Source organism: Oncorhynchus gorbuscha, unplaced genomic scaffold, assembly GCF_021184085.1.
Source record: "Oncorhynchus gorbuscha isolate QuinsamMale2020 ecotype Even-year unplaced genomic scaffold, OgorEven_v1.0 Un_scaffold_5393, whole genome shotgun sequence".
Classification (NCBI taxonomy): Eukaryota; Metazoa; Chordata; class Actinopteri; order Salmoniformes; family Salmonidae; genus Oncorhynchus; species Oncorhynchus gorbuscha.
The window spans coordinates 1-23,257 of record NW_025749204.1 but is presented as its reverse complement, the minus strand read 5'-3'; the positions used below and the strand labels follow the sequence as shown (position 1 = coordinate 23,257).

Genomic DNA, 23,257 nt, shown 5'->3' with positions numbered 1-23,257 from the left:
GAAAGTAAATTGTTAGCCTGGATGCTTTTTGTGACTTTAGTTATTCATCTTATGTAAAAATAAAAAAATAAGAAAAACATTTTGTGTTTTAGATTTGAGTGTCGGGTGTAAAGTGGAGGAGCAGGGATGTGTGGGAGAGAGGTGACGTCACATAAACTCTGACATAACGTGGATCAACATGTAATCAATCATATGATCAATATGGGAAATATCGGTCAAAGGGACCAACCAGCAACAGCAGTTGCTGTTGCAACAACGCACCCAACCAATCACCTTTAGGTACATACTTAATATCTAGATATTTTGATCTAAAAACTTTGTCACAACTTGTCAGTCAAGAAGTCATTTTACCTTTGAAGTCACACTCGGCCAACACAATGTAAAGAACTTCCGGATCCAGGTGGCAAAACATCTCCTTCATGGTCCTCACGATCTCGTCCTTGTCCTGAGAAGTAGCCGAGATGCCTCCTGGGTTGTTTGTCGAAACGAGCATATTAGTACGACCGTATTCGTGAGAGTTAGTCCCGGTGTTGAATTCACTTCTCGACAGCGGCGCGCCGTCACCCGTTCCCGGTATTCGGTAGTAGTTGTCGTTTGACAACCCGGGTACTCTTGCCGGGCTATGTCCGTTTTTCTTTTTCCTGGGCATTCTCGGTGTGCTAATGTTTAAAAACAGTTGTCTTAGGGAAAGTATCTCACTGGCGTGGTGTTGTGGCCATGTTAAAAACAACGGAAGAAGCTGGTTTCAGGAAGCTGGGCTGAAACAACGGCAGCGCACCAAGCGGCTGGGTTGGTCAACTACACTTCATCCTGATAGATACTGGAGAGAGATAGAGAGACAGAGAGAAAGAGAGAGAGAGAGAGAGAGAGACAGAGAGAGAGAGAGAGAGAGAGAGAGACAGAGAGAGAGAGAGACAGAGAGAAAGAGAGAGACAGAGACAGAGAGAGAGAGACAGAGAGAGAGAGACAGAGAGAAAGAGAGAGAGAGACATAGAGAAAGAGAGACAGAGAGACAGAGAGAGAGAGAGAGAGAGAGAAAGAGAGAGAGAGACAGAGAGAAAGAGAGAGAGAGACAGAGAGAGAGAGACAGAGAGAAAGAGAGAGAGAGACAGAGAGAGAGAGAGAGAGAGAGAGAGAGAGAGAGAGACAGAGAGAGAGAGAGAGAGAGAAGAGAGAGAGAGAGAGAGAGAGACAGAGAGAGACAGAGAGACAGAGAGACAGAGAGAGACAGAGAGAGAGAGACAGAGACATAGAGACAGAGACAGAGAGAGAAAGACAGAGAGAGAAACTGTTTTGAAACTTCTGTATGTGTAATGTTTACTGTTCATTTTTGTTGTTTTTCACCTTATATATTCACTTTGTATATTGTCTACCTCACTTGCTTTGGCAATGTTAACACATGTTTCCCATGACAATAAAGCCCTTGAATTGAAATTGAATTGAAATAAGACCACGCTGAAAACCTGCCAAATCAACTTTTGTAGTTCCCTAATAGATGTTGTTGTTCATTTAAATCCATTTCAATTCAAGGGCCTTTATTGGCACGGGAAACATATGTTAAAACATTGCCAAAATAATATATAATATAATAATAATAATAATATATTATAATAATAATAATAATATAAGTAAGTGAGGTAGATTAATATACAAAAGTGAAATAAACAATAGAAATGAACAGTAAACATTACACTCACAGAAGTTTCAAAAATAATAAAGACATTACACGTGTCATATTGTTGTAACAATGTACAAATGGTTAATATACAAAATGGAAAATAAATAAGCACAAATATGGGTTGTATTTACAATGGTGTTAAATCATTCTCTTTTACATTTATTAATATCTGCAACTTTGGTACACTGGCATACTATAAGTGCCTTGTCTGCTATTCTAATTTATTTGGTACAGTATTGAAAACTCCTTCCAAACCTCTTAAATTATATTCCGGCCATGCACAAACCTAGAATCACCCCACCACCTTCAACCCCTATCCATTCAGGGAACTTCTAAATACTGACCTGGGATCTCTTGTCGGGTTTTTATGTTCCTGCATCTAAAAGAAAGAAAGGAAGGGGGAAGTTGGAGTTTGGTTTTTCCGAGTCCCGCTTGATGAGGCGTGTTGCAGTACCCCGGTCAGACCGAGGAAGGCGCCGTCCACCCAGCGTCCACAGAGGGGACATTCTGGCTGCTGGAGACTGGAGACACGGAGCTTTGTGCCGAAACTAAAAACACACACACACACACACACAACCTCATGAATTAAAACCGCTCATTGGTGAGGTAAATATGATACATGTTGGGTTTATTTTTGGTGGACCGCGGCTACTGTTTGCAGATATTTTTTTGTGGCTCATAGTTGTATGTGTACAAAAAGCTTTCTTTTGTTATAATTGTGATGTTGGAGAGGGAGGGCGACGATTGCATTTTTTAATGTAAGCGCCACTGTAAGGAAACGATGTGAAGAGAGACAGAGACAGAGAGAGAGAGCTTGAAGTTGAAACAAACATAACGAAGTTGGAAGTTTATCTTTATTTTCCTGGACAAATAAAGTTGTTTTTTACTTCTAAACGCTAAACATGACAGGAAGTCGTTCGCAGAAAGACGTCTTGAGAATAACTGTGATTCGTGAATTTAATTTCTGTCTCTTTTGGTAACAACAGTGATGTGCAAATGTGATGGGTGTTCTCTGTGAGTAGTTTGAGGCCTAGGCTAACGATGCTAACGATGCTAATAATGCTAACGATGCTAACAACGCTAACATTTCTCAAATGGCTAAAAAATGCTAGCTGGTTAGCTTAGCTTAGCATACACAGTGCGGGTCTTGTGAACCAACTACCATAGCTAGCTAGCTAGCTTGCTAGCATCGCAACTCATCTCGCAATGGTAGTATGTTTATATAAATAGATATGAATTTGATTTGTTCAACATACACACAGGTGTAATGGTATATATATTGTATTTGAAAACGCAAACCAAACTGGTGGCTACAAAAACATTTAACGTTAATCTTTATGTAAGAACATGCGATTGCAGAGCGGATATCGCGCTGTTTAGCTAACATGCTAACATGCTAACTAGCACAGCCAGGATTTATTTTTATTTTTTAATTATACAAAAAAAACAACTTCATTCAGGGAGACATTTCCCCCCTTAGTCGACTGACCCGTTCCTATTCCCCTCGCAGTATATCGCATAAATAACAATCAGAAGCACAAAACAGTGTTTTAAAACGATGTTTTTTTTTGAGAAGTGCGGTAGGAATGGTTGATGTTGATTTGTGTTTTGTTTCCTGGCCTACAGAGGCCAGTAGAGGACCGTGTGGATTAAAACGACGACAAGCATGGAGTTCCCGCAGCAGCAGAAACCGGCGGGGGACAGCAAGATCACCTACCCGCCTGGAGTGAAGGAAATCACGGAGAAGATAAGCAACGATGAGGTGGTGAAAAGGCTGAAGGTTAGTCGGTTAAAACCAAACCAAACCCCCCCTCTCCACATGGCCATCTGTCAAGACACACTGAGCTAGGATGTGTTCAGGTGGTTTGCAGAGACCTAGTGAGCTTGTTCAGGTGGTTGGCAGAGACCTAGTGAGCTTGTTCAGGTGGTTGGCAGAGACCTAGTGAGCTTGGGGGTGGGTTCTCACTGTAAACATACTGTAGCTATATCTCGTCAGACTCACTACATCAATGTCCAGCACACTGGCCGATTACCAATAACACCCAAACTCTAAACATGAAAGGCACCTGCTACAGCCGAGTTAAGTCGTACACTTTTATAGGCAGGGAGAGAGAGAGAGAGAGAGGCTGAGATGGAGGTAAAAGCAATCATAGCTTTTTCAGAGACGGTAGCTATCTATGGTCAGAGGAATTGTCCCCCCCCCCCCCCCCCCAATAACATTGCTACTCTGCTGGGAAGCCAGAGGTGTTATAGGTGACGTTGTCATGGTACCGGACCACGGTCATAGATCTAGAACACCGTGACTGTCGGCGTTCTTTATGACGTCGTTGTGTATGACGTCATGCACTAGTAGGAGGTCGTGTACCTGCGGTATGATGTCATGAATAGAAGGGGGGGGGGGGGGCGACCACCTCTATGGAAACCTCTCTGTGTGTCTGCTGCTGTTTTTGTTCTGCGGAGGATAGACAGGCAGGCAGAGGGCCGACAGACAGGCAGGCAGGCAGAGGGCCGACAGACAGGCAGGCAGGCAGGCAGGCAGAGGGCCGACAGACAGACAGGCAGGCAGGCAGAGGGCCGACAGACAGGCAGGCAGGCAGGCAGGCAGAGGGCCGACAGGCAGGCAGGCAGGCAGAGGGCCGACAGGCAGGCAGGCAGGCAGAGGGCCGACAGGCAGGCAGGCAGGCAGAGGGCCGACAGGCAGGCAGGCAGGCAGAGGGCCGACAGGCAGGCAGGCAGGCAGGTCAGGCAGAGGGCCGACAGGCAGGCAGACAGGCAGGCAGGCAGGCAGGCAGGCAGAGGGCCGACAGACAGGCAGGCAGGCAGGGAGGGCCGACAGACAGGCAGGCAGGCCGACAGTCAGGCAGGCAGAGGGCCGACAGACAGGCAGGCAGGCGGAGGGCCGGCAGGCAGGCAGGCGGAGGGCGGGCAGGCAGGCAGGCGAGGGCCGACAGGCAGGCAGGCAGGCGGAGGGCCGACAGGCAGGCAGGCGGCAGGCAGGCGGAGGGCCGACAGGCAGGCAGGCGGAGGGCCGAGGCAGGCAGGCGGAGGGCCGACAGGCAGGCAGGCAGGCGGAGGGCCGACAGGCAGGCAGGCAGGCAGAGGGCCGACAGGCAGGCAGGCAGGCAGGAGGGCCGACAGGCAGGCAGGCAGGCAGGCACCGGAGGGCCGACAGGCAGGCAGGCAGGCAGGAGGGCCGACAGGCAGGCAGGCAGAGGGCCGACAGACAGGCAGGCAGGCAGAGGGCCGACAGGCAGGCAGGCAGGCAGGCAGGCAGGCAGAGGGCCGACAGACAGGCAGGCAGGCAGAGGGCCGACAGACAGGCAGGCAGGCAGAGGGCCGACAGACAGGCAGGCAGGCAGAGGGCCGACAGACAGGCAGGCAGGCAGGCAGGGCCGACAGACAGGCAGGCAGGCAGGCAGGGGCCGACAGACAGGCAGGCAGGCAGGGGCCGACAGACAGGCAGGCAGGCAGGCAGAGGGCCGACAGACAGGCAGGCAGGCAGGCAGAGGGCCGACAGACAGGCAGGCAGGCAGGCAGAGGGCCGACAGACAGGCAGGCAGGCAGGCAGAGGGCCGACAGACAGGCAGGCAGGCAGGCAGAGGGCCGACAGGCAGGCAGGCAGGCAGGCAGAGGGCCGACAGGCAGGCAGGCAGGCAGGCAGAGGGACAGGCAGGCAGGCAGGCAGGCAGGGCAGGCAGGCAGGCAGGCAGGCCGAGGCAGGCAGGCAGAGGGCCGACAGACAGACAGGCAGGCAGGCAGAGGGCCGACAGACAGACAGGCAGGCAGGCAGAGGGCCGACAGACAGACAGGCAGGCAGGCAGAGGGCCGACAGACAGACAGGCAGGCAGGCAGAGGGCCGACAGACAGACAGGCAGGCAGGCAGGCAGAGGGCCGACAGACAGACAGGCAGGCAGGCAGAGGGCCGACAGACAGACAGGCAGGCAGGCAGAGGGCCGACAGGCAGGCAGGCAGGGGCCGACAGACAGACAGGCAGGCAGGCAGAGGGCCGACAGACAGACAGGCAGGCAGGCAGAGGGCCGACAGACAGGCAGGCAGGCAGAGGGCCGACAGACAGGCAGGCAGGCAGAGGGCCGACATACAGGCAGGCAGGCACGCAGAGGGCCAACAGACAGACAGGCAGGCAGAGGGCTGACAGACATGTCATGTGTTGCTACCATGTTGTTGTCATGTGTTGCTACCATGTTGTTGTCATGTTGTGTTGCTACCATGTTGTTGTCATGTTGTGTTGCTACCATGTTGTTGTCATGTGTTGCTACCATGTTGTTGTCATGTTGTGTTGCTACCATGTTGATGTCATGTTGTGTTGCTACCATGTTGTTGTCATGTTGTGTTGCTACCATGTTGATGTTGTTGTGTTGCTACCATGTTGTTGTCATGTTGTGTTGCTACCATGTTGATGTCATGTTGTGTTGCTACCATGTTGATGTCATGTTGTGTTGCTACCATGTTGATGTCATGTTGTGTTGCTACCATGTTGATGTCATGTTGTGTTGCTACCATGCTGTTGTCATGTTGTGTTGCTACCATGTTGTTGTCATGTTGTGTTGTTGTCATGTTGTGGTGTTGTCATGTTGTGCTGCTACCATGTTGTTGTTGTGTTGCTACCATGTTATTGTCATGTTGTGTTGCTACCATGTTGTTGTCATGTTGTGTTGCTACCATGTTGTTGTCATGTTGTGGTGTTGTCATGTTGTGCTGCTACCATGTTGTCATGTTGTGTTGCTACCATGTTGTTGTCATGTTGTGGTGTTGTCATGTTGTGTTGCTACCATGTTGTCATGTTGTGTTGCTACCATGTTGTCATGTTGTGTTGCTACCATGTTGTTGTCATGTTGTGTTGTTGTCATGTTGTGTTGCTACCATGTTGTCATGTTGTGGTGTTGTCATGTTGTGTTGCTACCATGTTGTCATGTTGTGTTGCTACCATGTTGTTGTCATGTTGTGTTGCTACCATGTTGTCATGTTGTGTTGCTACCATGTTGTCATGTTGTGTTGCTACCATGTTGTTGTCATGTTGTGGTGTTGTCATGTTGTGTTGCTACCATGTTGTCATGTTGTGTTGCTACCATGTTGTTGTCATGTTGTGGTGTTGTCATGTTGTGTTGCTACCATGTTGTGTTGCTACCATGCTGTTGTCATGTTGTGTTGCTGCCATGTTGTTGTCATGTTGTGTTGCTACCATGTTGTTGTCATGTTGTGTGTTGTCATGTTGTGTTGCTACCATGCTGTTGTCATGTTGTGATGCTACCATGTTGTTGTCATGTTGTGTTGCTACCATGTTGTGTTCATGTTGTGTTGTTGTCATGTTGTGTTGCTACCATGCTGTTGTCATGTTGTGTTGCTGCCATGTTGTTGTCATGTTGTGTTGCTACCATGTTGTTGTCATGTTGTGTTGTTGTCATGTTGTGTTGCTACCATGCTGTTGTCATGTTGTGATGCTACCATGTTGTTGTCATGTTGTGATGCTACCATGTTGTTGTCATGTTGTGTTGCTACCATGTTGTTGTCATTTTGTGGTGTTGTCATGTTGTGTTGCTACCATGTTGATGTCATGTTGTGTTGCTACCATGTTGATGTTGTCATGTGTTGCTACCATGTTGATGTTGTCATGTGTTGCTACCATGTTGTGTTGCTACCATGTTGTGCTGCTACCATGTTGTCATGTTGCGTTGCTACCATGTTGTGTTGCTACCATGTTGTCATGTTGCGTTGCTACCATGTTGTATTGCTACCATGTTGTCATGTTGCGTTGCTACCATGTTGATGTTGTCATGTGTTACTGTTGTTGTCTTAGGTCTCTCTTTATGTAGTGTTGTCTCTCTTTATGTAGTGTTGTCTCTCTAGTTATGCTATGTTGTTGTCTAGGTCTCTCTTTATGTAGTGTTGTCTCTCTTTATGTAGTGTTGTCTCTCTAGTCATGCTATGTTGTTGTCTAGGTCTCTCTTTATGTAGTGTTGTCTCTCTTTATGTAGTGTTGTCTCTCTTTATGTAGTGTTGTCTCTCTTTATGTAGTGTTGTCTCTCTAGTCATGCTATGTTGTTGTCTAGGTCTCTCTTTATGTAGTGTTGTCTCTCTTTATGCTAGTGTTGTCTCTCTTTATGTAGTGTTGTCTCTCTAGTTATGCTATGTTGTTGTCTAGGTCTCTCTTTATGTAGTGTTGTCTCTCTTTATGTAGTGTTGTCTCTCTTTCATGCTATGTTGTTGTCTAGGTCTCTCTTTATATAGTGTTGTCTCTCTAGTCATGCTATGTTGTTGTCTAGGTCTCTCTTTATGTAGTGTTGTCTCTCTTGTCATGCTATGTTGTCTTAGGTCTCTCTTCATGTAGTGGTGTCTCTCTTTATGTAGTGTTGTCTCTCTTGTCATGCTATGTTGTTGTCTTAGGTCTCTTTATGTAGTGTTGTCTCTCTAGTCATGCTATGTTGTTGTCTAGGTCTCTCTTTATGTAGTGTTGTCTCTCTTGTCATGCTATGTTGTCTTAGGTCTCTCTTCATGTAGTGGTGTCTCTCTTTATGTAGTGTTGTCTCTCTTGTCATGCTATGTTGTTGTCTTAGGTCTCTCTTTATGTAGTGTTGTCTCTCTAGTCATGCTATGTTGTTGTCTAGGTCTCTCTTTATGTAGTGTTGTCTCTCTAGTCATGCTATGTTGTTGTCTTAGGTCTCTCTTTATGTAGTGTTGTCTGTCTTTATGTAGTGTTGTCTCTCTAGTCATGCTATGTTGTTGTCTTAGGTCTCTCTTTATGTAGTGTTGTCTCTCTTTATGTAGTGTTGTCTCTCTTTATGTACTGTTGTCTCTCTAGTCATGCTATGTTGTTGTCTTAGGTCTCTCTTTATGTAGTGTTGTCTCTCTAGTCATGCTATGTTGTTGTCTAGGTCTCTCTTTATGTAGTGTTGTCTCTCTTTATGTAGTGTTGTCTCTCTAGTCATGCTATGTTGTTGTCTAGGTCTCTCTTTATGTAGTGTTGTCTCTCTTTATGTAGTGTTGTCTCTCTAGTCATGCTATGTTGTCTTAGGTCTCTCTTTATGTAGTGTTGTCTCTCTAGTCATGCTATGTTGTTGTCTAGGTCTCTCTTTATGTAGTGTTGTCTCTCTTGTCATGCTATGTTGTTGTCTTAGGTCTCTCTTTATGTAGTGTTGTCTCTCTTTATGTAGTGTTGTCTCTCTAGTCATGCTATGTTGTTGTCTTAGGTCTCTTTTATGTAGTGTTGTCTCTCTAGTCATGCTATGTTGTTGTCTTAGGTCTCTCTTTATGTAGTGTTGTCTCTCTTTAGTCATGCTATGTTGTTGTCTAGGTCTCTCTTTATGTAGTGTTGTCTCTCTTTCATGTAGTGTTGTCTCTCTTTTATGTAGTGTTGTCTCTCTTCATGCTAGTTGTTGTCTTCTTTAGGTCTCTCTTTATGTAGTGTTGTCTCTCTTTATGTAGTGTTGTCTCTCTTTCATGCTATGTTGTTGTCTAGGTCTCTCTTTATGTAGTGTTGTCTCTCTTTCATGTAGTGTTGTCTCTCTTTATGTATGTTGTCTCTCTTTAGTGTTGTCTCTCTTTATGTAGTGTTGTCTCTCTTTATGTAGTGTTGTCTCTCTTTATGTAGTGTTGTCTCTCTTTATGTAGTGTTGTCTCTCTTTATGTAGTGTTGTCTCTCTTTATGTAGTGTTGTCTCTCTAGTCATGCTATGTTGTTGTCTAGGTCTCTCTTTATGTAGTGTTGTCTCTCTTGTCATGCTATGTTGTTGTCTAGGTCTCTCTTTATGTAGTGTTGTCTCTCTAGTCATGCTATGTTGTTGTCTTAGGTCTCTTTATGTAGTGTTGTCTCTCTACATTTACATTTAAGTCATTTAGCAGACGCTCTTATCCAGAGCGACTTTCTAGTCATGCTATGTTGTTGTCTAGGTCTCTCTTTATGTAGTGTTGTCTCTCTTTATGTAGTGTTGTGTCTCTAGTCATGCTATGTTGTTGTCTAGGTCTCTCTTTATGTAGTGTTGTCTCTCTTGTCATGCTATGTTGTTGTCTAGGTCTCTCTTTATGTAGTGTTGTCTCTCTTGTCATGCTATGTTGTTGTCTTGGGTCTCTCTTTATGTAGTGTTGTCTCTCTTTATGTAGTGTTGTCTCTCTAGTCATGCTATGTTGTTGTCTTAGGTCTCTCTTTATGTAGTGTTGTCTCTCTTTATGTAGTGTTGTCTCTCTTTATGTAGTGTTGTCTCTCTTGTCATGCTGTGTTGTTGTCTAGGTCTCTCTTTATGTAGTGGTGTCTCTCTTGTCATGCTATGTTGTTGTCTTAGGTCTCTCTTTATGTAGTGTTGTCTCTCTTGTCAAGCTATGTTGTTGTCTTGGGTCTCTCTTTATGTAGTGTTGTCTCTCTACATTTACATTTGTTGTTAGCAGTCTCTCTTATGTAGTTGCGACTTTCTCTCTTTATGTCATGCTATGTTGTTGTCTTCTTTATGTAGGTTGTCTCTTTTATGTAGTGTGTTGTCTCTCTTTATGTAGTGTTGTCTCTCTTTATGTAGTGTTGTCTCTCTTTTGTCTCTCTTTTATGTAGTGTTGTCTCTCTTTATGTAGTGTTGTCTCTCTTTATGTAGTGTTGTCTCTCTTTATGTAGTGTTGTCTCTCTTTATGTAGTGTTGTCTCTCTTTATGTAGTGTTGTCTCTCTTTATGTAGTGTTGTCTGTCTCTTTATGTAGTTGTTGTCTTTATGTAGTCTCTTTTATGTAGTGTTGTCTCTCTTTTTATGTAGTGTTGTCTCTCTTTATGTAGTGTTGTCTCTCTTTATGTAGTGTTGTCTCTCTTTATGTAGTGTTGTCTCTCTTTCATGTATGTTGTTGTCTTAGGTCTCTCTTTATGTAGTGTTGTCTCTCTTTATGTAGTGTTGTCTCTCTTTATGTAGTGTTGTCTCTCTTTATGTAGTGTTGTCTCTCTTTTATGTAGTGTTGTCTCTCTTGTCATGCTATGTTGTTGTTGTCTCTCTTTATGTAGTGTTGTCTCTCTTTATGTAGTGTTGTCTCTCTTTATGTAGTGTTGTCTCTCTTTATGTAGTGTTGTCTCTCTTTATGTAGTGTTGTCTCTCTTTATGTAGTGTTGTCTCTCTTTATGTAGTGTTGTCTGTCTCTCTTTATGTAGTGTTGTCTCTCTTTATGTAGTGTTGTCTCTCTTTATGTAGTGTTGTCTCTCTTTATGTAGTGTTGTCTCTCTTGTATGCTCTTTATGTAGTGTTGTTCTCTTGTCATGTATGTTGTTGTCTCTCTTTATGTAGTGTTGTCTCTCTTTATGTAGTGTTGTCTCTCTTTATGTAGTGTTGTCTCTCTTTATGTAGTGTTGTCTCTCTTTATGTAGTGTTGTCTCTCTTTATGTAGTGTTGTCTCTCTTTATGTAGTGTTGTCTCTCTTCTCTCTTTATGTAGTGTTGTCTCTCTTTATGTAGTGTTGTCTCTCTTTATGTAGTGTTGTCTCTCTTTATGTAGTGTTGTCTCTCTTTATGTAGTGTTGTCTCTCTTTATGTAGTGTTGTCTCTCTTTATGTAGTGTTGTCTCTCTTTATGTAGTGTTGTCTCTCTTTATGTAGTGTTGTCTCTCTTGTCTTGCTATGTTGTTGTCTCTCTTTATGTAGTGTTGTCTCTCTTTATGTAGTGTTGTCTCTCTTTATGGAGTGTTGTCTCTCTTTATGTAGTGTTGTCTCTCTTTATGTAGTGTTGTCTCTCTTGCCGTAATGTGCATTTTGTCCTATATTTATATTTTATGTTGAATGTTTAATCCCAGCCCCCATCTCCACAAGGAGGCCTTTTGGTAGACCGTCATTCTGAATGAGAATTCGTTCTTAGTTGCCTCGTTAAATGAAAATAGATAATATCCTGTTTTGTAGAAGAATAGATACATAGAGAGAGATGGAGCATGACGAGCGATGCCAGGTCATCTACAATGTTCAAGCCCCTTCCTGTCACTATGGCAACCGGACTGTGAACCAGGTACTGCACACACACACACAGCTGCAGCCTCTTCTTCCTGGGTCGAGGTCAAATAGCACCCTATTCCCTATATAGTGGTACTACTATAGACCAGAGCCCTATTCCCTATATAGTGGTACTACTATAGACCAGAGCCCTATTCCCTATATAGTGGTACTACTATAGACCAGAGCCCTATTCCCTATATAGTGGTACTACTATAGACCAGAGCCCTATTCCCTATATAGTGGTACTACTATAGACCAGAGCCCTATTCCCTATATAGTGGTACTACTATAGACCAGAGCCCTATTCCCTATATAGTGGTACTACTATAGACCAGAGCCCTATTCCCTATATAGTGGTACTACTATAGACCAGAGCCCTATTCCCTATATAGTGGTACTACTATAGACCAGAGCCCTATTCCCTATATAGTGGTACTACTATAGACCAGAGCCCTATTCCCTATATAGTGGTACTACTATAGACCAGAGCCCTATTCCCTATATAGTGGTACTACTATAGACCAGAGCCCTATTCCCTATATAGTGGTACTACTATAGACCAGAGCCCTATTCCTATATAGTGCACTACTATAGACCAGAGCCCTATTCCCTATATAGTGCACTACTATAGACCAGAGCCCTATTCCCTATTCTACTATAGACCAGAGCCCTATTCCCTATATAGTGGTACTACTATAGACCAGAGCCCTATTCCCTATATAGTGGCACTACTTTAGACCAGAGCCCTATTCCCTATATAGTGGTACTACTATAGACCAGAGCCCTATTCCCTATATAGTGGTACTACTTTAGACCAGAGCCCTATTCCCTATATAGTGGTACTACTTTAGACCAGAGCCCTATTTCCTATATAGTGGTACTACTTTAGACCAGAGCCCTATTCCCTATATAGTGCACTACTTTAGACCAGAGCCCTATTCCATATATAGTGGTACTACTTTAGACCAGAGCCCTATTCCCTATATAGTGCACTACTTTAGACCAGAGCCCTATTCCCTATATAGTGGTACTACTATAGACCAGAGCCCTATTCCCTAATAGTACACTACTATAGACCAGAGCCCTATTCCCTATATAGTGGTACTACTATAGACCAGAGCCCTATTCCCTATATAGTGGTACTACTATAGACCAGAGCCCTATTCCCTATATAGTGGTACTACTATAGACCAGAGCCCTATTCCCTATATAGTGGTACTACTATAGACCAGAGCCCTATTCCCTATATAGTGGTACTACTATAGACCAGAGCCCTATTCCCTATATAGTGGTACTACTATAGACCAGAGCCCTATTCCCTATATAGTGGTACTACTATAGACCAGAGCCCTATTCCCTATATAGTGGTACTACTATAGACCAGAGCCCTATTCCCTATATAGTGGTACTACTATAGACCAGAGCCCTATTCCCTATATAGTGGTACTACTATAGACCAGAGCCCTATTCCCTATATAGTGGTACTACTATAGACCAGAGCCCTATTCCCTATATAGTGGTACTACTATAGACCAGAGCCCTATTCCCTATATAGTGCACTACTATAGACCAGAGCCCTATTACCTAATAGTGCACTACTTTAGACCAGAGCCCTATTCCCTATATAGTGCACTACTATAGACCAGAGCCCTATTCCCTATATAGTGGTACTACTATAGACCAGAGCCCTATTACCTATATAGTGGCACTACTTTAGACCAGAGCCCTATTCCCTATATAGTGGTACTACTATAGACCAGAGCCCTATTCCCTATATAGTGCACTACTTTAGACCAGAGCCCTATTCCCTATATAGTGGTACTACTTTAGACCAGAGCCCTATTTCCTATATAGTGGTACTACTTTAGACCAGAGCCCTATTCCCTATATAGTGCACTACTTTAGACCAGAGCCCTATTCCATATATAGTGGTACTACTTTAGACCAGAGCCCTATTCCCTATATAGTGCACTACTTTAGACCAGAGCCCTATTCCCTATATAGTGGTACTACTATAGACCAGAGCCCTATTCCCTATATAGTGGTACTACTACAGACCAGAGCCCTATTCCCTATATAGTGGTACTACTACAGACCAGAGCCCTATTCCCTATATAGTGGTACTACTATAGACCAGAGCCCTATTCCCTATATAGTGGTACTACTATAGACCAGAGCCCTATTCCCTAATAGTGCACTACTATAGACCAGAGCCCTATTCCCTATATAGTGCACTACTATAGACCAGAGCCCTATTCCCTATATAGTGCACTACTATAGACCAGAACCCTATTCCCTATATAGTGGTACTACTATAGACCAGAGCCCTATTCCCTATATAGTGGTACTACTATAGACCAGAGCCCTATTCCCTAATAGTACACTACTATAGACCAGAGCCCTATTCCCTATATAGTGGTACTACTATAGACCAGAGCCCTATTCCCTATATAGTGGTACTACTATAGACCAGAGCCCTATTCCCTAATAGTACACTACTATAGACCAGAGCCCTATTCCCTATATAGTGAACTACTATAGACCAGAACCCTATTCCCTATATAGTGGTACTACTATAGACCAGAGCCCTATTCCCTATATAGTGGTACTACTATAGACCAGAGCCCTATTCCCTAATAGTACACTACTATAGACCAGAGCCCTATTCCCTAATAGTGGTACTACTATAGACCAGAGCCCTATTCCCTATATAGTGGTACTACTATAGACCAGAGCCCTATTCCCTAATAGTACACTACTATAGACCAGAGCCCTATTCCCTATATAGTGGTACTACTATAGACCAGAGCCCTATTCCCTAATAGTGCAGTACTACTGATCAGAATCTCAAAACACTTATCAGAAGACAACACCTTTATACTAGTCTATTGTTTGTTTTATTAAACTAGGCAAGTCAGTTAAGAAGACATTTTTATTTACAACGACGACCAAACCCTATCGCGGATCACATGACAGACTTTCGTTAAAAAAACCTGGTTGGCCGGCTAGCTAGCGCTGGGTATGGGTTCTGACTATATAAAAACACAACTAGCTAGCTAGCGCTGGGTATGGGTTCTGACTATATAAAAACACAACTAGCTAGCTAGCGCTGGGTATGGATTCTGACTATATAAAAACACAACTAGCTAGCTAGCGCTGGGTATGGGTTCTGACTATATAAAAACACAGCTAGCTAGCTAGCGCTGGGTATGGGTTCTGACTATATAAAAACACAGCTAGCTAGCTAGCGCTGGGTATGGGTTCTGACTATATAAAAACACAGCTAGCTAGCTAGCTGGGTATGGGTTCTGACTATATTCTGACTATATAAAAACACAGCTAGCTAGCTAGCGCTGGGTATGGGTTCTGACTATATAAAAACACAGCTAGCTAGCTAGCGCTGGGTATGGGTTCTGACTATATAAAAACACAGCTAGCTAGTTAGCGCTGGGTATGGGTTCTGACTATATAAAAACACAGCTAGCTAGCTAGCGCTGGGTATGGGTTCTGACTATATAAAAACATAGCTAGCTAGCTAGCGCTGGGTATGGGTTCTGACTATATAAAAACACAGCTAGCTAGCCAGCGCTGGGTATGGGTTCTGACTATATAAAAACACAGCTAGCTAGCTAGCGCTGGGTATGGGTTCTGACTATAAAAACACAGCTAGCTAGCTAGCGCTGGGTATGGGTGCTGACTACATAAAAACACAGCAAGCTAGCTAGCGCTGGGTATGGGTTCTGACTATATAAAAACACAGCTAGCTAGCGCTGGGTATGGAGTCTGACTATATAAAAACACAGCTAGCTAGCTAGCGCTGGGTATGGGTTCTATATAAAAACACAGCTAGCTAGCTTGCGCTGGGTATGGGTTATGACTATATAAAAACACAGCTAGCTAGCGCTGGGTATGGGTTCTGACTATATAAAAACACAGCTAGCTAGCTAGCGCTGGGTATGGCTTCTGACTATATAAAAACACAGCTAGCTAGTTAGCGCTGGGCATGGGTTCTAACTATATAAAAACACAGCTAGCTAGCTAGCGCTGGGTATGGGTTCTGACTATATAAAAACACAGCTAGCTAGCTAGCGCTGGGTATGGGTTCTGACTATATAAAAACACAGCTAGCTAGCTAGCGCTGGGTATGGGTTCTGACAATATTCCTACCAGCCTAGACCTCAACATGCATGGTCAGCTTTGTCATGTGGATCACCATTTCAGTCTGTTTGTCCAATGAGCTGACTCCTAAACCCAGTGATGGCTTCTGATTGGGCCTCCTACAAAGACCTAGTGATGGCTTCTGATTGGGCCTCCTACAAAGACCCAGTGATGGCTTCTGATTGGGCCTCCTACAAAGACCCAGTGATGGCTTCTGATTGGGCCTCCTACAAAGACCTAGTGATGTCTTCTGATTGGGCCTCCTACAAAGACCTAGTGATGTCTTCTGATTGGGCCTCCTACAAATACCTAGTGATGGCTTCTGATTGGGCCTCCTACAAATACCTAGTGATGGCTTCTGATTGGGCCTCCTACAAATACCTAGTGATGGCTTCTGATTGGGCTGGGAGGAGGTTGGTGGGAGGGAAGTGTCTGGCTGGGAGGGAAGTGTCTGGCTGTGTGGAGGTTGGTGGGAGGGAAGTGTCTGGCTGTGTGGAGGTTGGTGGGAGGGAAGTGTCTGGCTGTGTGGAGGTTGGTGGGAGGGAAGTGTCTGGCTGTGTGGAGGTTGATGGGAGGGAAGTGTCTGGCTGTGTGGAGGTTGATGGGAGGGAAGTGTCTGGCTGTGTGGAGGTTGGTGGGAGGGAAGTGTCTGGCTGTGTGGAGGTTGATGGGAGGGAAGTGTCTGGCTGTGTGGAGGTTGGCTGGAAGTGTCTGGCTGTGTGGAGGTTGGCTGAGAGGGAAGTGTCTGGCTGTGTGGAGGTTGGATGGAGGGAAGTGTCTGGCTGTGTGGAGGTTGGATGGAGGGAAGTGTCTGGCTGTGAGGAGGTTGGTGGGAGGGAAGTGTCTGGCTGTGTGGAGATGAACAGGGATGTTCTCTGTTTAGTGAGTCCTCCAGATCAGAGGCAGTAGGGATGACCAGGGATGTTCTCTGTTTCGTGAGTCCTCCAGATCAGAGGCAGTAGGGATGACCAGGGATGTTCTCTGTTTAGTGAGTCCTCCAGATCAGAGGCAGTAGGGATGACCAGGGATGTTCTCTGTTTAGTGAGTCCTCCAGATCAGAGGCAATAGGGATGACCAGGGATGTTCTCTGTTTAGTGAGTCCTCCAGATCAGAGACAGTAGGGATGACCAGGGATGTTCTCTGTTTAGTGAGTCCTCCAGATCAGAGACAGTAGGGATGACCAGGGATGTTCTCTGTTTAGTGAGTCCTCCAGATCAGAGGCAGTAGGGATGTTCTCTGTTTAGTGAGTCCGCCAGATCAGAGGCAGTAGGGATGACCAGGGATGTTCTCTGTTTAGTGAGTCCTCCAGATCAGAGGCAGTAGGGATGACCAGGGATGTTCTCTGTTTAGTGAGTCCTCCAGATCAGAGGCAGTAGGGATGACCAGGTGAATTTCCCCCTGTCCTGCTAAGCATTCAAAATGTAACTAGTACTTTAGGTTATCAGAGAAAATGTAGGAAGTAAAATTATTTCCTTTAGAAATGTAGTGAAGGAAAGTTGTCGAATTTAAGTCGTAAAGTACAGAACCCCAAAAAACTACTTAAATAGTACTTTAAAGTATTTTAATTTATATTTAAGTACTTTTCCACCATTTGCTTTAAATTGTTAAAATAATGCAGGTACTTAATATTACCATTGGAGAAGGGAAGCCTTGTATTTCTATGTTATGAAATAGAGCTGTTAAATTGTAGTAGCCCGGCTGCTACATAGGACCTGTTATGAAATAGAGCTGTTAAACTAGTAGCCCGGCTGCTACATAGGACCTGTTATGAAATAGAGCTGTTAAACTAGTAGCCCTGCTGCTACATAGGACCTGTTATGAAATAGAGCTGTTAAACTAGTAGCCCTGCTGCTACATAGGACCTGTTATGAAATAGAGCTGTTAAACTAGTAGCCCTGCTGCTACATAGGACCTGTTATGAAATAGAGCTGTTAAACTAGTAGTAGCCCTGCTGCTACATAGGACCTGTTATGAAATAGAGCTGTTAAACTAGTAGTAGCCCTGCTGCTACATAGGACCTGTTATGAACTAGAGCTGTTAAACTAGTAGCCCTGCTGCTACATAGGACCTGTTATGAAATAGAGCTGTTAAACTAGTAGTAGGACCTGTTATGAAATAGAGCTGTTAAACTAGTAGTAGCCCTGCTGCTACATAGGACCTGTTATGAAATAGAGCTGTTAAACTAGTAGTAGGACCTGTTATGAAATAGAGCTGTTAAACTAGTAGCCCTGCTGCTACATAGGACCTGTTATGAACTAGAGCTGTTAAACTAGTAGTAGCCCTGCTGCTACATAGGACCTGTTATGAAATAGAGATGTTAAACTAGTAGTAGGACCTGTTATGAAATAGAGCTGTTAAACTAGTAGCCCTGCTGCTACATAGGACCTGTTATGAAATAGAGCTGTTAAACTAGTAGCCCTGCTGCTACATAGGACCTGTTATGAAATAGAGCTGTTAAACTAGTAGCCCTGCTGCTACATAGGACCTGTTATGAAATAGAGCTGTTAAACTAGTAGCCCTGCTGCTACATAGGACCTGTTATGAAATAGAGCTGTTAAACTAGTAGCCCTGCTGCTACATAGGACCTGTTATGAACTAGAGCTGTTAAACTAGTAGCCCTGCTGCTACATAGGACCTGTTATGAACTAGAGCTGTTAAACTAGTAGCCCTGCTGCTACATAGGACCTGTTATGAAATAGAGCTGTTAAACTAGTAGTAGCCCTGCTGCTACATAGGACCTGTTATGAAATAGAGCTGTTAAACTAGTAGCCCTGCTGCTACATAGGACCTGTTATGAACTAGAGCTGTTAAACTAGTAGTAGGACCTGTTATGAAATAGAGCTGTTAAACTAGTAGCCCTGCTGCTACATAGGACCTGTTATGAAATAGAGCTGTTAAACTAGTAGTAGGACCTGTTATGAAATAGAGCTGTTAAACTAGTAGCCCTGCTGCTACATAGGACCTGTTATGAAATAGAGCTGTTAAACTAGTAGCCCTGCTGCTACATAGGACCTGTTATGAAATAGAGCTGTTAAACTAGTAGTAGGACCTGTTATGAAATAGAGCTGTTAAACTAGTAGTAGCCCTGCTGCTACATAGGACCTGTTATCAAATAGAGCTGTTAAACTAGTAGCCCTGCTGCTACATAGGACCTGTTATGAAATAGAGCTGTTAAACTAGTAGTAGGACCTGTTATGAAATAGAGCTGTTAAACTAGTAGTAGCCCTGCTGCTACATAGGACCTGTTATGAAATAGAGCTGGTGAACTAGTAGCCCTGCTGCTACATAGGACCTGTTATGAAATAGAGCTGTTAAACTAGTAGCCCTGCTGCTACATAGTTCCTGTTATGAAATAGAGCTGTTAAACTAGTAGCCCTGCTGCTACATAGGACCTGTTATGAAATAGAGCTGTTAAACTAGTAGTAGGACCTGTTATGAAATAGAGCTGTTAAACTAGTAGCCCTGCTGCTACATAGGACCTGTTATGAAATAGAGATGTTAAACTAGTAGTAGGACCTGTTATGAAATAGAGCTGTTAAACTAGTAGCCCTGCTGCTACATAGGACCTGTTATGAAATAGAGCTGTTAAACTAGTAGCCCTGCTGCTACATAGGACCTGTTATGAAATAGAGCTGTTAAACTAGTAGCCCTGCTGCTACATAGGACCTGTTATGAAATAGAGCTGTTAAACTAGTAGTAGGACCTGTTATGAACTAGAGCTGTTAAACTAGTAGCCCTGCTGCTACATAGGACCTGTTATGAAATAGAGCTGTTAAACTAGTAGTAGGACCTGTTATGAAATAGAGCTGTTAAACTAGTAGCCCTGCTGCTACATAGTTCCTGTTATGAAATAGGGCTGTTAAACTAGTAGCCCTGCTGCTACATAGGACCTATTATCATGTGTAACATAGGATTTCACAGCCTCCGGCGGCCGTTCGAGAGATTGATTGTTCGGTAGATTGAGCCAGAGAGCGACAGAGAGAGAGGCAGAAGCTGAGCTCTCTGGTCTTCTCCCCTCATTCTCCTTTTAGATAGAGCCAGAGAGCGACAGAGAAGGAGAGGCAGAAAGACAGACAGAGAGGGCGACAGAGCGAGTGGGAGGCAGAAGCTGAGCTCTCTGGTCTTCTCCCCTCATTCTCCTTTTTCACAGCCTCCGGGAGGCTGTTCGGTAGATAGAGCCAGAGAGCGACAGAGGAGGAGAGGCAGAAAGACAGACAGAGAGGGCGACAGAGCGAGTGGGAGGCAGAAGCAGAGCTCTGGTCTTCTCCCCTCATTCTCCTGCCTATGTTTCAGCACCCATCCCCCCCCTCCACTCCTGTCTGCAGCTTGGTTACTGCTGCTCTGTGCTTTGGAGACACACCGAGGAAGAAGTGGTGTCTGCTGGGTCCTAGTGCTAGGGGCGTTCTTCGAGTGGAGTTGAGTCTCTCTGTTGAGCGGGAGAGAGAATGAGAGTTTACAACTCGTAAAATGATTGATGTTATGTTTCATCAAGTTCTATTCTAATCATACATTAGTAATGGGAGCTGGTTTATTCCAGTTGTACATTAGTAATGATACATTAGTAATGGGAGCAGGTTTTATTCCAGTTGTACATTAGTAATGGGAGCTGGTTTTATTCCAGTGGTACATTAGTAAAGGGAGCTGGTTTTATTCCAGTGGTAGATTAGTAATGGGAGCTGGTGTTATTCCAGTGGTACATTAGTAATGATACATTAGTAATGTGGAGCTGGTTTTATTCCACTTGTACATTAGTAATGGGAGCTGGTTTTATTCCAGTTGTACATTAGTAATGGGAGCTGGTTTTATTCCAGTGGTACATTAGTAATGGGAGCTGGTTTTATTCCAGTTGTACATTAGTAATGGGAGCTGGTTTTATTCCAGTGGTACATTAGTAATGATACATTAGTAATGGGAGCTGGTTTTATTCCACTTGTACATTAGTAATGGGAGCTGGTTTTATTCCAGTTGTACATTAGTAAAGGGAGCTGGTTTTATTCCAGTGGTACATTAGGTCAGGTGAGAATAAAGAACTGAGAAGGTAGAGGTCAGGTGAGAACAGAGAAGGTAGAGGTCAGGTGAGAACAGAGAAGGTAGAGGTCAGGTGAGAACAGAGAAGGTAGAGGTCAGGTGAGAATAAAGAACAGAGAAGGTAGAGGTCAGGTGAGAATAAAGAAGGTAGAGGTCAGGTGAGAATAAAGAAGGTAGAGGTCAGGTGAGAACTGAGAAGGTAGAGGTCAGGTGAGAATAAAGAACAGAGAAGGTAGAGGTCAGGTGAGAATAAAGAAGGTAGAGGTCAGGTGAGAACGGAGAAGGTAGTGGTCAGGTGAGAATAAAGAACTGAGAAGGTAGAGGAGAATAAAGAACTGAGAAGGTAGAGGCCAGGTGAGAACTGAGAAGGTAGAGGTCAGGTGAGAATAAAGAACTGAGAAGGTAGAGGTCAGGTGAGAATAAAGAACTGAGGAGGTAGAGGTCAGGTGAGAACGGAGAAGGTAGAGGTCAGGTGAGAACGGAGAAGGTAGAGGTCAGGTGAGAACAGAGAAGGTAGAGGTCAGGTGAGAATAAAGAACAGAGGAGGTAGAGGTCAGGTGAGAATAAAGAACTGAGAAGGTAGAGGTCAGGTGAGAACAGAGAAGGTAGAGGTCAGGTGAGAATAAAGAACAGAGAAGGTAGAGGTCAGGTGAGAATAAAGAACTGAGAAGGTAGAGGTCAGGTGAGAACAGAGGAGGTAGAGTTCAGGTGAGAATAAAGAACAGAGAAGGTAGAGGTCAGGTGAGAACTGAGAAGGTAGAGGTCAGGTGAGAACAGAGAAGGTAGAGGTCAGGTGAGAATAAAGAACAGAGGAGGTAGAGGTCAGGTGAGAACAGAGGAGGTAGAGGTCAGGTGAGAACAGAGGAGGTAGAGGTCAGGTGAGAATAAAGAACGGAGGTCGCACCCTCTTGTCCAGGGTCCTCTCCCTAACGAAGCCCAGCAGTTGGTCGTTAACCAGGTTCAGGTCTTTCTTCCCCGCGTTGATGATCGTTACGATGACGTCGTGTCGGATCGCCTCCTCTGGGTCATGTGATCGCACTTTCAGGAACTCTGATTGGACGATACAGACATATTTGGTTAGGTCAGCGCCTCCCAAACTCGGTCGTGGGACTTCAAAGAAGGTCCCTGTGAGGTCTCTGGCCAGGTCTGGACGGTTGACACCTACCTGTGAGGTCTCTGGCCAGGTCTGGATGGTTGACACCTACCTGTGAGGTCTCTGGCCAGGTCTGGACGGTTGACACCTACCTGTGAGGTCTCTGGCCAGGTCTGGACAGTTGACACCTACCTGTGAGGTCTCTGGCCAGGTCTGGATGGTTGACACCTACCTGTGAGGTCTCTGGCCAGGTCTGGATGGTTGACACCTACCTGTGAGGTCTCTGGCCAGGTCTGGACGGTTGACACCTACCTGTGAGGTCTCTGGCCAGGTCTGGACAGTTGACACATACCTGTGAGGTCTCTGGCCAGGTCTGGACAGTTGACACCTACCTGTGAGGTCTCTGGCCAGGTCTGGACAGTTGACACCTACCTGTGAGGTCTCTGGCCAGGTCTGGACAGTTGACACCTACCTGTGAGGTCTCTGGCCAGGTCTGGACAGTTGACACCTACCTGTGAGGTCTCTGGCCAGGTCTGGATGGTTCATCAGACAGTGGGAAGCGAACTTGACCGACTCGAGCCTCACTGGGACATGGATGTCATTGAACCTGGAGATGGAGCACACAAACACCTTGTTAACGCACCTCTACTACAAGCGTGTGCGTGCGGCTGTGTAATGTGTGTGTGTGTCTCACCGTCCCAGGAAGCATTGCCACAGCGGTCTGTTCTGAGTGGCCAGTTCTGAGTCTTTGGCTCCAAACAGCTTGGCCAGCAGTCTGACCACAGCTAGCCGTTCTTCTCCGTCATTACTCTGTAACACACAGACAAAATTAGATTAGAGACTTTAAATAGATTTTAATTCAACGGTCGTATTTTGGGTCTAGTAGGTGTGTGTGTGTCCAGGGTTTTTTTCTGGAAGGAAATGGGGCTTAGGTGGTGGGCTTGGCGTAAGGCTGGCTAGTATATATATCTCTAATTTTACTATATACCCCGGTATTGATAAACAGACCCCAGGTTGAAGGTTTTTATTTTTTGATGATGAGATCCTGAGGCTGTTCATCCTCCTCCATCACCTCATGTTTCAGCATTATAATCGTGTCGTGTTGCTACCATGCTATGTTGTCGTGTTGCTACCATGCTATGTTGTCGTGTTGCTACCATGCTATGTTGTCGTGTTGCTACCATGCTATGTTGTCGTGTTGCTACCATGCTATGTTGTCGTGTTGCTACCATGCTATGTTGTCGTGTTGCTACCATGCTATGTTGTCGTGTTGCTACCATGCTATGTTGTCGTGTTGCTACCATGCTATGTTGTCATGTTGCTATGTAGTGTTGTCTCTCTT

The 23,257-nt window shown here is 44.9% G+C and overlaps 2 long non-coding RNA genes across 2 annotated transcripts; one reads left to right on the top strand and one right to left on the bottom strand.

Annotated features, from left to right (window-relative positions):
- Window positions 1–774: 774 nt before the first annotated feature.
- Window positions 775–3,454, top strand: LOC124029068. Its single transcript, XR_006837714.1, has 3 exons — window positions 775–789; window positions 2,065–2,284; window positions 3,305–3,454. It is a non-coding gene; the product is annotated as an uncharacterized LOC124029068 (long non-coding RNA).
- An 18,266-nt stretch (window positions 3,455–21,720) lies between these two features.
- Window positions 21,721–22,730, bottom strand: LOC124029067. Its single transcript, XR_006837713.1, has 3 exons — window positions 22,610–22,730; window positions 22,428–22,522; window positions 21,721–21,872 (listed from the first exon to the last, which is right to left on the bottom strand). It is a non-coding gene; the product is annotated as an uncharacterized LOC124029067 (long non-coding RNA).
- Window positions 22,731–23,257: the final 527 nt, after the last annotated feature.